We start from the raw sequence: 14132 nt of genomic DNA, 5'->3' as shown, positions 1-14132 counted from the left end.
TTTTAACTTTCTGATGAAACTTACAAACTGAGTGTTCTACAGTTTCTCAAATACATTGTGTCTGAAGTTGGATTTATCTTCCTTGCCTGCCTAATCCCCTCTCTTGTTCAATTTATGACACTATCACCACTTCTATTATTCAGACTCTAATGTATGTACAGTAGTCTTTTATTCATTCCCCTCTACATTGTTTTTCTCAACTAATAAATAACATTTCTAATTCAGTTACTAATTTCCTCTGCCCCTTGATGAATTTCCTAAACAGTCTCCACTATATCACTTTCCCCTTTGATTTATTCTAAACACACAATCAGTTCACATCAATGATAATAGCAGTGTAATAAGAAGACGACTAGATCAAGAGACAGATTAGTCTCAGTTCACCCAGAGATAAGATTTAAACCTTTAGTATATTATTAACATTCTAAAGCCTCCAATTTCTATTTTGGTAAGGTAATTGTGAAACTAAACCATTTATGTTTACTAATATTTTCAGTTCATTCTTGTTTATTGGACATAAAATATGTGCTAAAAGTACAGAGAGTATAGACTGTAAGAATTAAAAAAGAGGAAAGAAACATGAAAGGTGGCTTGCCAAAATCCTTAAAAACTCTTAGTCTGTAAGACAGTATGCCTCTGACCTAACTCAGCCAGAAGGCTCTTCTCAGGTTTGTTTTCTCTAAAATAAACCTGTATTAACTGGCGTGCCACCTTTCATGTTCCTTCCCTCTTTAATTCTTACATTGACAAATATTAAAAAATAGATACCACTGGATGGTATCTCATCCAAATGAGTGCCATTCAACAGGCAATTATTTATTCTTTACAGTGTCAAAAATGTTAGGCATTTCAGAAAGAGATGAACAAAATAGACTGTCCTTAGTAGAGGTGCTACGTTGCAGTGATAAAGTCTGTTCTTTTAGTAAACTCTCAACAAATATGTTATATAAATATGTGTGTATGCCTATAGGTATAGTCAAAATATATATTCAATATATGTTATATGTATATTTGTACATATGACAAATGTTAGAAAAACAATATAAATTTTACCTCACTTTGCTTTTCTAACATTAATTTGAATGTTTTTTCATGTATTTAATTATAACATAGTTTACCAAATTCCCAATTTAAACCATATAAAAGAAAACAGTTCCAATTGTTAAGTATTTACATTGTTTATAATTATTTGTCCCATAAACAATATGAAAATGAATTTTCTTTAAAATTGATTTCTAAATGCATCTCTGAGTACTTCACTGCAATACAGTAAAAGAAATTAATATCTTGAAACTTCCAATCTGTTCTATATTTGTGCTAATAAAAATATAATGCAAGCCACATATATAATTTTAAGTTTTCTAGTGGCCACACTAAAAAGAGTAAAAAGAAATAAATGAAGTTAATCACTTCTTGGCCTTTTGGCCAAGATCAAGTGAAGAAATAAGTAAAATTAACTGTAATAATTTATTTAACCCAATTTATTAAAATATTTCAGTGTGTAATTATTTAAGAATAATTAAAATGATATTACATTTTCTAGGTTTTATGGTACTTGGCCCTCAAAATTGAATAAGTGTTTTACACTTAAATCATAGCTCAGTTGACTTGCTGCATTTCAAGTTCTCAATAGCCATATGTGGCTAGTGGCTATCTCATTGAACAGCACAGCTCCAGACTGTATAATCAGAATGAAAGCTTCCACAGAACACAGCTGCCTAAAAAATTTATATTTACACTTACAGTATCTGTAATGGTACCTCATCCATTCACAAACACAATAAATATTTATGGAATGAATGTATAAATGCACAAATGTTGGTAAATTTCAAATCCAACTTACATAAATGTGGAGAGAAGAGAGATCAGATTGTTACTGTGTCTATGTCAAAAGAAGTAGACGTAAGAGACTCCATTTTGTTCTGTACTAAGAAAAATTCTTCTGCCTTGAGATGCTGTTAATCTGTACCCCTACCCCCAACCCTGTGCTCCCTAAGACATGTGCTGTGTCAACTCAGGGTTAAATGGATTAAGGGCTGTGCAGGGTGTGCTTTGTTAAACAAATGCTTGAAGGCAGCCTGTTTGTTAAGAATCATTACCACTCCCTAATCTCAAGTACCCAGAGACACAAAACATTGCAGAAGGCCACAGGGACCTCTGCCTAGGAAAGCCAGGTATTGTCCAAGGTTTCTCCCCATGTGATAGTCTGAAATATGGCCTCGTGGGAAGGGAAAGACCTGACCGTCCCCCAGCCTGACACCAGTAAAGGGTCTGTGCTGAGGAGGATTAGTAAAAGAGGAAGGAACGCCTCTTTGCAGTTGAGATACGAGGAAGGCTTCCATATCCTGCTCATCCCTGGGCAATGGAATGTCTAGGTGTAAAGCCCTATTGTATATTCCGTCTACTGAGATAGGGGAAAACCACCTTAGGGCAGGAGGTGGGACATGCTGGCAGCAATACTGCTCTTTAAGGCATTGAGATGTTTATGTATACGCACATCAAAAGCACAGCACTTTTTTCTTTACCTTGTTTATGATGCTGAGACATTTGTTCACGTGTTTACCTGCTGACCTTCTCTCCACTATTATCCTATTGTCCTGCCACATTCCCCTCTCCAGGAAACGCACGATAATGGTCAATAAATACTAAGGGAACTCAGAGGCCCGTGCTGGTGTGGATCCTCCATATGCTGAATGCCGGTCCCCTGGGCCCCTTTTTCTTTCTCTACACTTTGTGTCTCTTTCTTTTCCAAGTCTCTTGTTCCACCTAACAAGAAACACCCACAGCTGTGGAGGGGCAACCCACCCCTTCATATAAATGTGAATACCTGTTTATGTGATTGCTGGTTGCCTAGCTCTCAATACACATTTTATTTATTTAGATATTTTCTAAATGTAGAGGAGCATACTGATATGTCACTATCATTTAATATTTCTTTCTTATTTATATGACCTGTCATATTCCATACAATAATTGACCATTTGCATTTTAATTTTGTTTATATTGCAGCTCTATTACCAATTATTTAATTGGAATATTTGTGTTATTTTAATAATTACTTGTATTATATATATATGCATGTATCTATGTACCTATATTGTGGCCTTCCTTACTTTTGTAGTGAAAGTTCTTGTGAATTTTTATTTTAATGCTTTAAAGTTGATTATGGATTTTACCTATAAAATTTTAAACATATTATTAGAGAATTCTCATTTTGTCCATTTTGTGTTTCCCTAATGATATTCAATTAAAATTGTAGGTTACTATTGTCAGGCATCTGAGCCCAAGCTAAGCCATCATATCCCCTGTGACTTGCAGGTACACATCCAGATGGCTGGTTTCTGCCTTAACTGATGACATTCCACCACAAAAGAAGTGAAAATGGCCTGTTCCTGCCTTAACTGATGACATTATCTTGTGAAATTCCTTCTCCTGGCTCATCCGTGCTCAAAAGCTCCCCCACTGAGCACCTTGTGACCCCCACTCCTGCCTGCCAGAGAACAACCCCCCTTTTGCCTTTACCTACCCAAATCCTATAAAACGGCCCCACCCCTATCTCCCTTCGCTGACTCTCTCTTCAAACTCAGCCCACCTGCACCCAGGTGAAATAAACAGCTTTATTGCTCACACAAAGCCTGCTTGGTGGTCTCTTCAGAGGAACGCGCATGAAATTTGGTGCCGTGACTCGGATCGAGGGATCTCCCTTGGGAGATCAATACCCTGTCCTCCGGCTCTTTGCTCCACGAGAAAGATCCACCTACGACCTCTGGTCCTCAGACCAACCAGCCCAAGGAACATCTCACCAATTTTAAATCCGGTAAGCAGCCTCTTTTTACTCTCTTCTCCAACCTCTCTCACTATCCCTCAACCTCTTTCTCCTTTCAATCTTGGCGCCACACTTCAATCTCTCCCTTCTCTTAATTTCAATTCCTTTCATTTTCTGGTAGAGACAAAGGAGACACATTTTATCTGTGGACCCAAAACTCCGGCGCCGGTCACAGACTAGGGAAGGCGGCTTTCCCTTGGTGTTTAATTATTGCAGGGACACTTCTCTGATTATTCACCCAGGTTTCAGAAGTGTCAGACCACGCAGGGACGCCTGCCTTGGTCCTTCACCCTTAGAGGCAAGTCCTGCTTTTCTGGGGGAGGGGCAGGAACCCTGACCTCTTATCTCTATGCCCCATCCCTTATTTCCATGCCCCGACCTCTTATCTCTGCTCCCTGATCCCTTATTTCCGTGCCCCAACCTCTTATCTCTGCACCCCAACCCCTTATTTCCACACCCTGACCCCTTCTCTGCTTTTCTGGAAGGCAAGAAACCCCCACCCCTTCTCCCTGTCTCTACTCTTTTCTCTGGGCTTGCCTCCTTCACTATGGGCAAGCTTCCACCTTCCATTCCTCCTCCTTCTCCCTTAGCCTGTGTTCTTAAGAACTTAAAACCTCTTCAACTCTCACCTGACCTAAAATCTAAGTGTCTTATTTTCTTCTGCAATACTGCTTGACCCCATTACAAACTTGACAGTAGTTTCCAAATAGCCAGAAAATGGAACTTTCAATTTTTCCATGCTACAAGATCTAAATAATTCTGTCTTTAAATGGGCAAATGGTCTGAGGTGCCTGATGTCCAGGCATTCTTTTACACATCGGGCTCTCTCCCTGGTCTCTGTTCCCAATGCAACTCATCCCAAATCTTCCTTCTTTCCCTCCCGCCTGTCCCCTCAGTCCCAACCCCAAGCATCACTGAGTCTTTCTAATCTTCCTTTTCTACAGACCTATCTGACCTCTCCCCTCCTTGCCAGGCTGAGCTAAGTCCCAATTCTTCCTCAGCCTCCCCTCCTCCACCCTATAATCCTTTTATCACCTCCCCTCCTCACACCGGGTCTAGCTTACAGTTTCATTCCGTGACTAGCCCTCCCCCACCTGCCCAGCAATTTCCTCTTAAAAAGGTAGCTGGAGCTAAAGGCATAGTCAAGGTTAGTGCTCCTTTTTCTTTATGCCAAATCAGATAGCGTTTAGGCTCTTTTTCATCAAATATAAAAAAACCCAGCCCAGTTCACAGCTTGTTTGGCAGCAACCCTGAGACGCTTTACAGCCCTAGACCCTAAAAGGTCAAAAGGCCATCTTATTCTCAATATACATTTTATTACCCAATCTGCTCCCGACATTAAATAAAACTCCAAAAATTAAATTCCAGTCCTCAAATCCCACAACAGGACTTAATTAACCTCGCCTTCAAGGTGTACAATAACAGTAGAGGCAGCCACGTAGCAACATATTTCTGACTTGCAATTCCTTGCCTCCACTGTGAGACAAACCCCAGCCACATCTCCAGCACACAAGAACTTCCAAAGGCCTAAACCGCAGTGGCCAGGCATTCCTCCAGAACCCCCTCCCCCAGGAGCTTGCTACAAGTGCCAGAAATCTGGCCACCAGGCCAAGGAATGCCCACAGCCCGGGATTCCTCCTAAGCCATGTCCCATCTGTGCAAGACCCCACTGGAGATTGGACTGTTCAACTCACCTTGCAGCCACTGCCAGAACCCCTGGAACTCTGGCCCAAGGCTCTCTGACTGACTCCTTCCAAGATCTTCTCAGCTTAGCGGCTGAAGACTAACACTGCTCGATCGCCTCAGAAGCCCCGTAGACTATCACGGACGCTGAGCTTTAGGTAACTCTCACAGTGGAGGGTAAGTCCGTCCCCTTCTTAATCAATACAGAGGCTGCCCACTCCACATTACCTTCTTTTCAAGGGCCTGTTTCCCTTGCCTCCATAACTGTTGTGGGTGTTGACAGTCAGGCTTCTAAACCTCTTAAAACTCCCCAACTCTGGTGCCAACTTAGACAATACTCTTTTAAGCACTCCTTTTTAGTTATCCCCACCTGCCCAGTTCCCTTATTAGGCTGAGACACTTTAACTAAATTATCTGCTTCCCTGACTATTCCTGGATTACAGCTACATCTCATTGCTGCCCTTCTTCCCAATCCAAAGCCTCCTTTGTGTCCTCCTCTTGTATCCCCCCACCTTAACCCACAAGCATAAGATACCTCTACTCCTTCCTTGGCAACTGATCATGCACCCCTTACCATCTCATTAAAACCTAATCACCCTTACCCCACTCAGTGCCAATATCCCATCCCATGGCATGCTTTGAAAGGATTAAAGCCTGTTATCACTCGCCTGCTACAGCATGGCCTTTTAAAGCCTATAAACTCTCCTTACAATTCCCCCATTTTACCTGTCCAAAAACCAGACAAGCCTTACAAGTTAGTTCAGGATCTATGCCTTATCAATCAAATTGTTTTGTCTATCCACCCGATGGTGCCAAACCCATATACTCTTCTATCCTCAATACCTCCCTCCACAATCCATTATTCTGTTCTAGATCTCAAACATGCTTTCTTTATATTCCTTCACAGCCTTCATCCCAGCCTCTCTTTGCTTTCACCTGGACTGACCCTGACACCCATCAAGCTCAGCAAATTACATAGGCTGTACTGCCGCAAAGCTTCACAGACAGCCCCCATTACTTCAGTCAAGCCCAAATTTCTTCCTCATCTGTTACCTATCTCAGCATAATTCTCAAAAAAACACATGTGCTCTCCCTGCTGATCGTGTCCGGCTAATCTCCCAAACGCCAATCCCTTCTACAAAGCAACAACTCCTTTCCTTCCTGGGCATAGTTATATACTTTCGCCTTTGGATACCTGGTTTTGCCATCCTAACAAAACCATTATATAAACTCACAGAAGGAAACCTAGCTGACCCATAGATCCTAAATCATTTCCTCACTCCTCTTTCTATTCATTGAAGACAGCTTTAGAGACTGCCCCGACCCTAGCTCTCCCTGACTCATCCAACCATTTTCGTTACACACAGCTGAAGTGCAGGGCTGTGTAGTCAGAATTCTTATGCAAGGACTGGGATCGCGTCCTGTAGCCTTTTTGTCCAAACAACTTGACCTTACTGTTTTAGCCTAGCCATCATGTCTCCGTGCAGCAGCTGCTGCTGCCCTAATACTTTTAGAGGCCCTTAAAATCACAAACTATGCTCAACTCACTCTCTACAGCTCTCATAATTTCCAAAATCTATTTTCTTCCTCACACCTGACACATATACTTTCTGCTCCCTGGCTCCTTCAGCTGCACTCACTCTTTGTTGAGTCTCCCACAATTACCATTGTTCCTGGCCCGGACTTCAATCTGGCCTCCCACATTATTCCTGATACCACACCTGACCCTCATGACTGCATCTCTCTGATCCACCTGACATTCACTCCATTTCCCCACACTTCCTTCTTCCCTGTTTCTCACCCTGATCACACTTAGTTTATTGATGGCAGTTCCACCAGGCCTAATCGCCATACACCAGCAAAGGCAGGCCATGCTATAGTACAAGCCACTAGCCTGCCTCTTAGAATCTCTCATTTCCTTTCCATCGTGGAAATCTATCCTCAAGGAAATAACTTCTCAGTGTTCCATCTGCTATTCTACTACTCCTCAGGGATTATTCAGGCCCCCTCCTTTCCCTACACATCAAGCTCAAGGATTTACCCCCACCCAGGACTGGCAAATTAGCTTTACTCAACATGCCCTGAGTCAGGAAACTAAAATACCTCTTAGACGCTTTCACTGGATAGGTAGAGGCCTTTCCCACAGGGTCCAAGAAGGCCACCACGGTCATTTCTTCCCTTCTGTCAGACACAATTACTCAGTTTAGCTTTCCCACCTCTATACAGTCTGATAGTAGACTGGCCTTTATTAGTCAAATCAGCCAAGCAGTTTTTCAGGCTCTTAGTATTCAGTGAACCCTTTATATCCCTTACAGTCCTCAGTCTTCAAGAAAAGTAGAACAGACTAATAGTCTTTTAAAAACTCACCTCACCAAGCTCAGCCACCAACTTAAAAAAGGCTAGACAATACTTTTACCTCTTTCTTTTCTCAGAATTCAGGCCTGTCCTTGGAATGCTACAAGGTACAGCCCATTTGAGCTCCTGTACAGACGCTCCTTTTTATTAAGCCCCAGTCTCATTCCAGACACTAGACCAACTTAGACTGTGCCCAAAAAACTTGTCATCCCTACTATCTTCTGTCTAGTCATGCTCCTATTCACCATTCTCAACTACTCATACATGCCTTGCTCTTGTTTACACTGCTGGTTTACACTTTCTCCAAGCCATCACAGCTGATATCTCCTGGTGCTATCCCCAAACTGCCACTCTTAACTCTTGAAGTAAATAAATAATCTTTGCTGGCAGGACTATGCTGAACCTCCTTAGGCACTCTCTAATTAGATGTCCTGGGTCCTCCCAATTCTTAGTCCTTTAATACCTGTTTTTCTCCTTCTCTTATTCCGTTTAGTTTTTCAATTCATACAAAACTGTATCTAGGCCATCACCAATAATTCTGAATGACAAATGTTTCTTCTAACAACCCCACAATATCACCCCTTATCACAAAATCTTCCTTCAGCTTAATCTCTCCCACTCTAGGTTCCCACGCCACCCCTAATCCCACTCAAAGCAGCCCTGAGAAACATCACCCATTATCTCTCCATACCACCCCCCAAAAATTTTCACCATCCCAACACTTTACCACTATTTCATTTTATTTTTCTTATTTATATAAGAAGACAGGAATGTCAGGCCTCTGAGCCCAAGCTAAGCCACCATATCCCCTGTGACCTGCAGGTACACATCCAGATGGCTGGTTCCTGCCTTAACTGATGACATTCCACCACAAAAGAAATGAAAATGGCCTGTTCCTGCCTTAACTGATGACATTATCTTGTGAAATTCCTTATCCTGGCTCATCCTGGCTCAAAAGCTCCCCTACTGAGCACCTTGTGACCCCAACTCCTGCTTGCCAGAGAACAACCCCCCTTTTTCCTTTACCTACCCAAATCCTATAAATCGGCCCCACCCCTATCTCCCTTCACTGACTCTTCAGACTCAGCCCCCCTGCACCCAGGTGAAATAAACAGCTTTATTGCTCACACAAAGCCTGTTTGGTAGTCTCTTCACATGGACGTGCATGAAAACTATATCTTATATTATTTTTGAATAAAACATTAACTTAAACACATGAAAAGCACAACAAAATACACAGCAATTTTAGAATAATTTATTTAATTCTGGACCCTCTTAGCTTCTCTGTGCTCTCTGCTCCCTCATGGACAATATCTTCCACTTTTTTTTTTTATTTGGAACACCAACTAGTTCTCCATTTCTAAAATCTTACTGTCTACCTAAATCCCACTGTTCAGGTCCATACCCCTATTGCAGCCTTCATACAAGACTTCTAACAAGACACCAATATTTTGCAGGTACTTTAAATAATGCTTGTGCAATATTAACAAGTGATTCTAACTCCACTGTTTACTGTTTTAGAGAACACCACCATATCTAAGCTAGAAACATAAGAGAAATGCTCGATCCTTCCCTTTCTCTCATATCCATTTCACAACTTTGAAACCATATCCTCAACATTTGAATCCACCCAAGACTCTCAATTCCTTCTGTCTAGATTTTGCCCTGATTCTTGACCAACCACCATTTTCTCACAGGATAATTGCAGTGGTTCCCTAAGAAATGTCCAGTCCCAAATTCTTACATGACTGATGATACTCCTCAAGTTCCCAGCCATATTTCTTACCTCATTTCCTAAATTCTTCCCCACTTTACATAGTGCTTATGTAATTTGCCCAAAATCATACAGTGTTTGCCAATTAAATTGAGATCTACCTGCAAGTTCTTATGTCTTAATGGATAGAGCGTGCTGCACTTTCTCAAACCCCTAAACCTTGCAGCACATTGTTCCTTTTGTACAGGAACACACCCTTTCCTACTCTTTGCTTACCTCAATTTTTTCCTTGGATCCCATCCTTCTCCAGGAACATTGCTGGATTATGTACACGTCACTATGTACCACACCTCTAGTGCCCTGCACATCCTCCCCCATATTAGAATGGTCATTGTGTCTTACTGCAAGTGTGTAATTGTTTCTTCCTATTTCCAGTCTGTGGGCCCTTTAAGTGTGTTGCTATACTTACCTTGCCACCCGAGCGCCTGGCATAATGTCTAACCCATTAAAAAGTGCTCAAGAAATACGTGCTAATTGAGTGAATGAATGGATAGATAATATAGAAAACAGTGTGGCATCTTCCTTTTAAACTCCGCACTAGACCCTTTGGAGGCCAAATATATCAAGTACTCATTCTGTGGTTTTGTCAGGAAATGCCCAAATCCTTATGAGATTAATTATGAGCCAATCCCATAATAAGCTTTTTTTCTAAGTTTTGTTTAAAAAGAGCCATTAGAAATCTAGCTTAGTTTCCCAAGCATCTAGAGTAATAATGATGAAGATAATGATCATTATTATAGTAAAGATAAAAATAATAATGTCAATGTTAGATTGAAAGAGCACAATTTTAGAATAAAACCATAAAGCAATTGTATTCTTTCGCACAACTGCCCCTACAACCTTTTCTATTTCTTCTATTTCTTTTCCGTAATCCACCACACATTTGGCCACTTCAAATAAAATAATGACCTTTTATCACAAGAATGGTCTTACTTCTGTTACTAATATGTCATGACCTGGGTCTCCTTCTAATTCTGAACTTCATACACAATCCTTGATTCTTTTCTTCCCCAGCCATGGTCAGCTGAAAGAAATCAGCCTGCAGTAGGAGAGGAAACTCTTAACTGCATCTTCTATGGAACAAAAGCTGAGGGTGGGAGGAAGGGTAAGAAAGTGAGATAAATCTCATTCTATTGAAGCTGGAATTAAACTCTAGTGCCCACAAGGGGTGATTCATAAAATCCTCTCTGGACTAGGGAAGTAAAGCTTACACTTTTTTCTAATGCACCATTTTTATGATATCCTTGGAGACTCACATTGCTGGGGAATTTTTATCCTCAATGATGCAAAAGCTATTGGCTGCTTAAAACTCCAAGTTCAAGCCTCAATTATTGTTGCAACCGATGTAGGTTTCAACCCAGGTTGTGTATCTCATGCATATGTATGTGCCCCACCCCCCACACACATGAAATTAACAAAAATCATGAATCTGTGTCCATTAATTCATGGGAGTGCAGTTTCAACCTGCTATGTATGGCCATAGTCACTTCTATCTTCTCACTTTCTCTTGCATTTCCTAGGTATAAGTCCATTATGAATATACTTTGATCTCTCAGTTTGAAAGGACAGGGGGAACAGTATATCATGCTGTCTGAACAATCTCATTAGAACCTCTCTCCCTTAACTTTGCATGATAGAACTCTGTGTCCAACATATCTCCCCAATGATAGTGGCAGGATACAAAGTAACTCTATATCTCTCCCGACAGGTATTCTATAAATCTGAACTTCTTGTCCTCAACGTTAACCCATTTTTGCCCTCAAATTATGTGTTACAGAGGGATCACAGTCTGTTTTTCAGCTATTTCATGTGTAAGTCCTGTCTAGATTGTCTCCTACCACTCCTGAATGCCTGAATTTTTGTCAATTGTTTTCTTGATTCTTTAGCTGAAACCTCTGCTGAACATGCCATTACAAAAATTGTTTCAGCAATCAGATCATTTGCAGGGACCTGGATGAAGCTGGAAACCATCATCCTCAGCAAACCAACACAGGAACAGAAAACCAAACACTGCTTGTTCTCACTTGTAAGTGGGAGTTGAACAGTGAGAACACATGGACATAGGGAGAGGAACATCACACACTGGAGCCTGTCAGGGGGTGAGGGGAAAGGGGAGAGAGGGCATTTGGACAAACACCCAATGCATGCAGGGCTTAAAACCTAGATGACGGGTTGATAGGTGCAGCAAACCACCATGGCACATGTATACCCATGTAACAAACCTGCACATTCAGCACATGTATCCCAGAACTTAAAAAAAAAAAAAAAGACATACATATTTTGTTCATAGCTAATAAAAATATACAAAGGAAAAGAAAACACAAAACCAACACATATATACTTTTATAATTTAAAGGGCCCTATCACATTCTCCCATTTATGTTCATATTTTGCTCCTTTCCTTTCCTTTCCTTTCCTCTCCTCTCCTCTCCTCTCCTCTCCTCTCCTCTCCTCTCCTCTCCTTTCCATCCCATCTTTCCTTCCCCTTTTTAAATTTTTTTTTCATGTGAGATGGAGTTTCACTCTTATTGCCCAGGCTGGAATGCAGTGGCACAATCTCAGCTCACTGCCGCCTCCTCCTCTCGGGTTCAAGCGATTCTCCTGCCTCAGCCTCCCGAGTAGATGAGATTACAGGCACCAATCACCATGCCCGACTAATTTTTGTGTTTTTAGTAGAGACAGGGTTTCACCATGTTGGTCAGGCTGGTCTAGAACTCCTGACCTCAGGTGATCCACCCATCTTGGGCCCCCCAAAGTGCCGGGGTTACAGGCATGAGTCACCACACTCAGCCACATTTATGTTAAAATTTTTACATTTTCTTTAATTAATCTGAAACTCAAATAATTTAATTAATCCCTGATTCCTTTAAGCCAACAGGTGGTGAAGCTGAGGGATGCGCCTAGATCTCCACCTGCTAATTCTGCATATTTCCATTTTGCCACCATGCCAAGCTGTCATGCAAACCTCAAGAAGGAGGACCTAAGCAGAGAAGGTATTACCCTGGAACTAAAGAGGGTTAAGACTTGACTGTGATAGGGTGCTGAGGGGGTGTGGTGAAAAAGATGTGCCCATTGAGAACTAAAGTCATTCTCAAATGTGGGATACATACCTGAGTCTCTTTGAAAAGCCCCTTGCAGTATGCTGATATTGGGGTGGTCTGGATGCAATTTTAGGTTCTAACTCATGATTTAGGGTCAACATTTAAAGAAAAATAATTTTTATTATAGAAGTAAGCTAGACAATTATGCACCCCTAGATGACTTTTGAGCAGTGATATCTCCTTGGATATTTTAATTTCTCTTGGCAGATCCAAGGCTGCAGAGAACTAATGCGCCTTATGGTTTTCTCCCTGGGGAGTGCTTTGCATATGATGTCAGAAAACAAAGGGGTGCTCTGAAAACTCCTCCATCCTTGACAAGATAATGCAGAGAAGGGACCAAAACAAAAATGCCAAAGAGGGAAGAGGAGGTAAAAGGGAATGAGGCATGTGACACTGGCTAAGTAAATCATTCTCATTGAAATTCCATGTCATCATAAGGTTAATGAAGATGAGAATGCTCATCCCTACCATTTACGATTCTAGCTTTGCTTCTATGCAAAATTAAGGTACAGCGGGAGATTAAGAACTTATTCAGACAAACTAGTTTTAAAAGAGTATTCTTTACTTACTAATTAAGTACATGCCTACTGAGTACTGTTGTGCTGCCATTACTGGGCCAAGAACTGGGGATGCAAAAATTAGATGTGTTTTTTGCCTCCTAAAACATGTGGTCTCAGGAGTTAGGACTCTAAATGGAAAATTAAAATACATCTTAGTAGGAGCAATGGAATCATCAAGTGAATAACCTAGTAGCAGGAAGCTCAATGGAACTCCCAGATGTCCTTTCAAAGGGCCACAGCATGCTTATGGGAGTGTCTGGTAACCTGAGACAATCAGGAAGGTAGTTGCCAGGGGGTACAAATTTGACGTTGATTGTTGATGGTCTCCTTCATTGGCAAGGATGGAAAGATGTAATTATTGGTACACTCAGTATCATGATGCTAATTCTAGGAATATTACCAAGAAAGTAGAGTAAATTTTATTTGCTCTTCAGGAGAAAAAGACAGACACTCTACATATAAAGACTTTGTATATAGACTTTTTCCCCTTTTGTCAAGTTCAAAAGAGTGAGTGAAGATAAGCCCAAGCAATAACGTCTCTTTATTATTGATTTTAATCCTTCTTTGTATATTCTAAATATAAGCTGTCTATTTATTTGCTGTAAATATTTTTCTTAGTTTGTGTTCTACGTGTTTTCTTAATGACGTCCTTAGGCGAGAAGAAATTTTAAATTTGATAAAATATATTTTATCAGTTGTTTATTGTTTTTATTGTGTGTGTGTGCGTGTGTGTGTGTGTGGTGTATCCTATTATAGGGATGTGAAGATATATTTCCATTATTTCTTCTAGAGAAGTGACTTTCAAATGGAGGCCACTTTGCCTCCCAGATTTA

The 14132-nt window shown here is 41.0% G+C and overlaps 1 long non-coding RNA gene across 1 annotated transcript; it reads left to right on the top strand.

Moving 5' to 3' along the window:
- The first annotated feature begins 3564 nt into the window (after positions 1-3564).
- LOC129485866 (uncharacterized) lies at positions 3565-13562 on the top strand. The gene is made up of 3 exons (XR_008658798.1): positions 3565-3817; positions 12510-12631; positions 12947-13562. It is a non-coding gene; the product is annotated as an uncharacterized lncRNA (long non-coding RNA).
- Positions 13563-14132: the final 570 nt, after the last annotated feature.

This window comes from Symphalangus syndactylus, chromosome 7 (assembly GCF_028878055.3).
Source record: "Symphalangus syndactylus isolate Jambi chromosome 7, NHGRI_mSymSyn1-v2.1_pri, whole genome shotgun sequence".
Lineage (NCBI taxonomy): Eukaryota > Metazoa > Chordata > Mammalia > Primates > Hylobatidae > Symphalangus > Symphalangus syndactylus.
The sequence above is the reverse complement of the archived record's forward strand: the minus strand, read 5'-3'. Positions and strand labels throughout refer to the sequence as shown.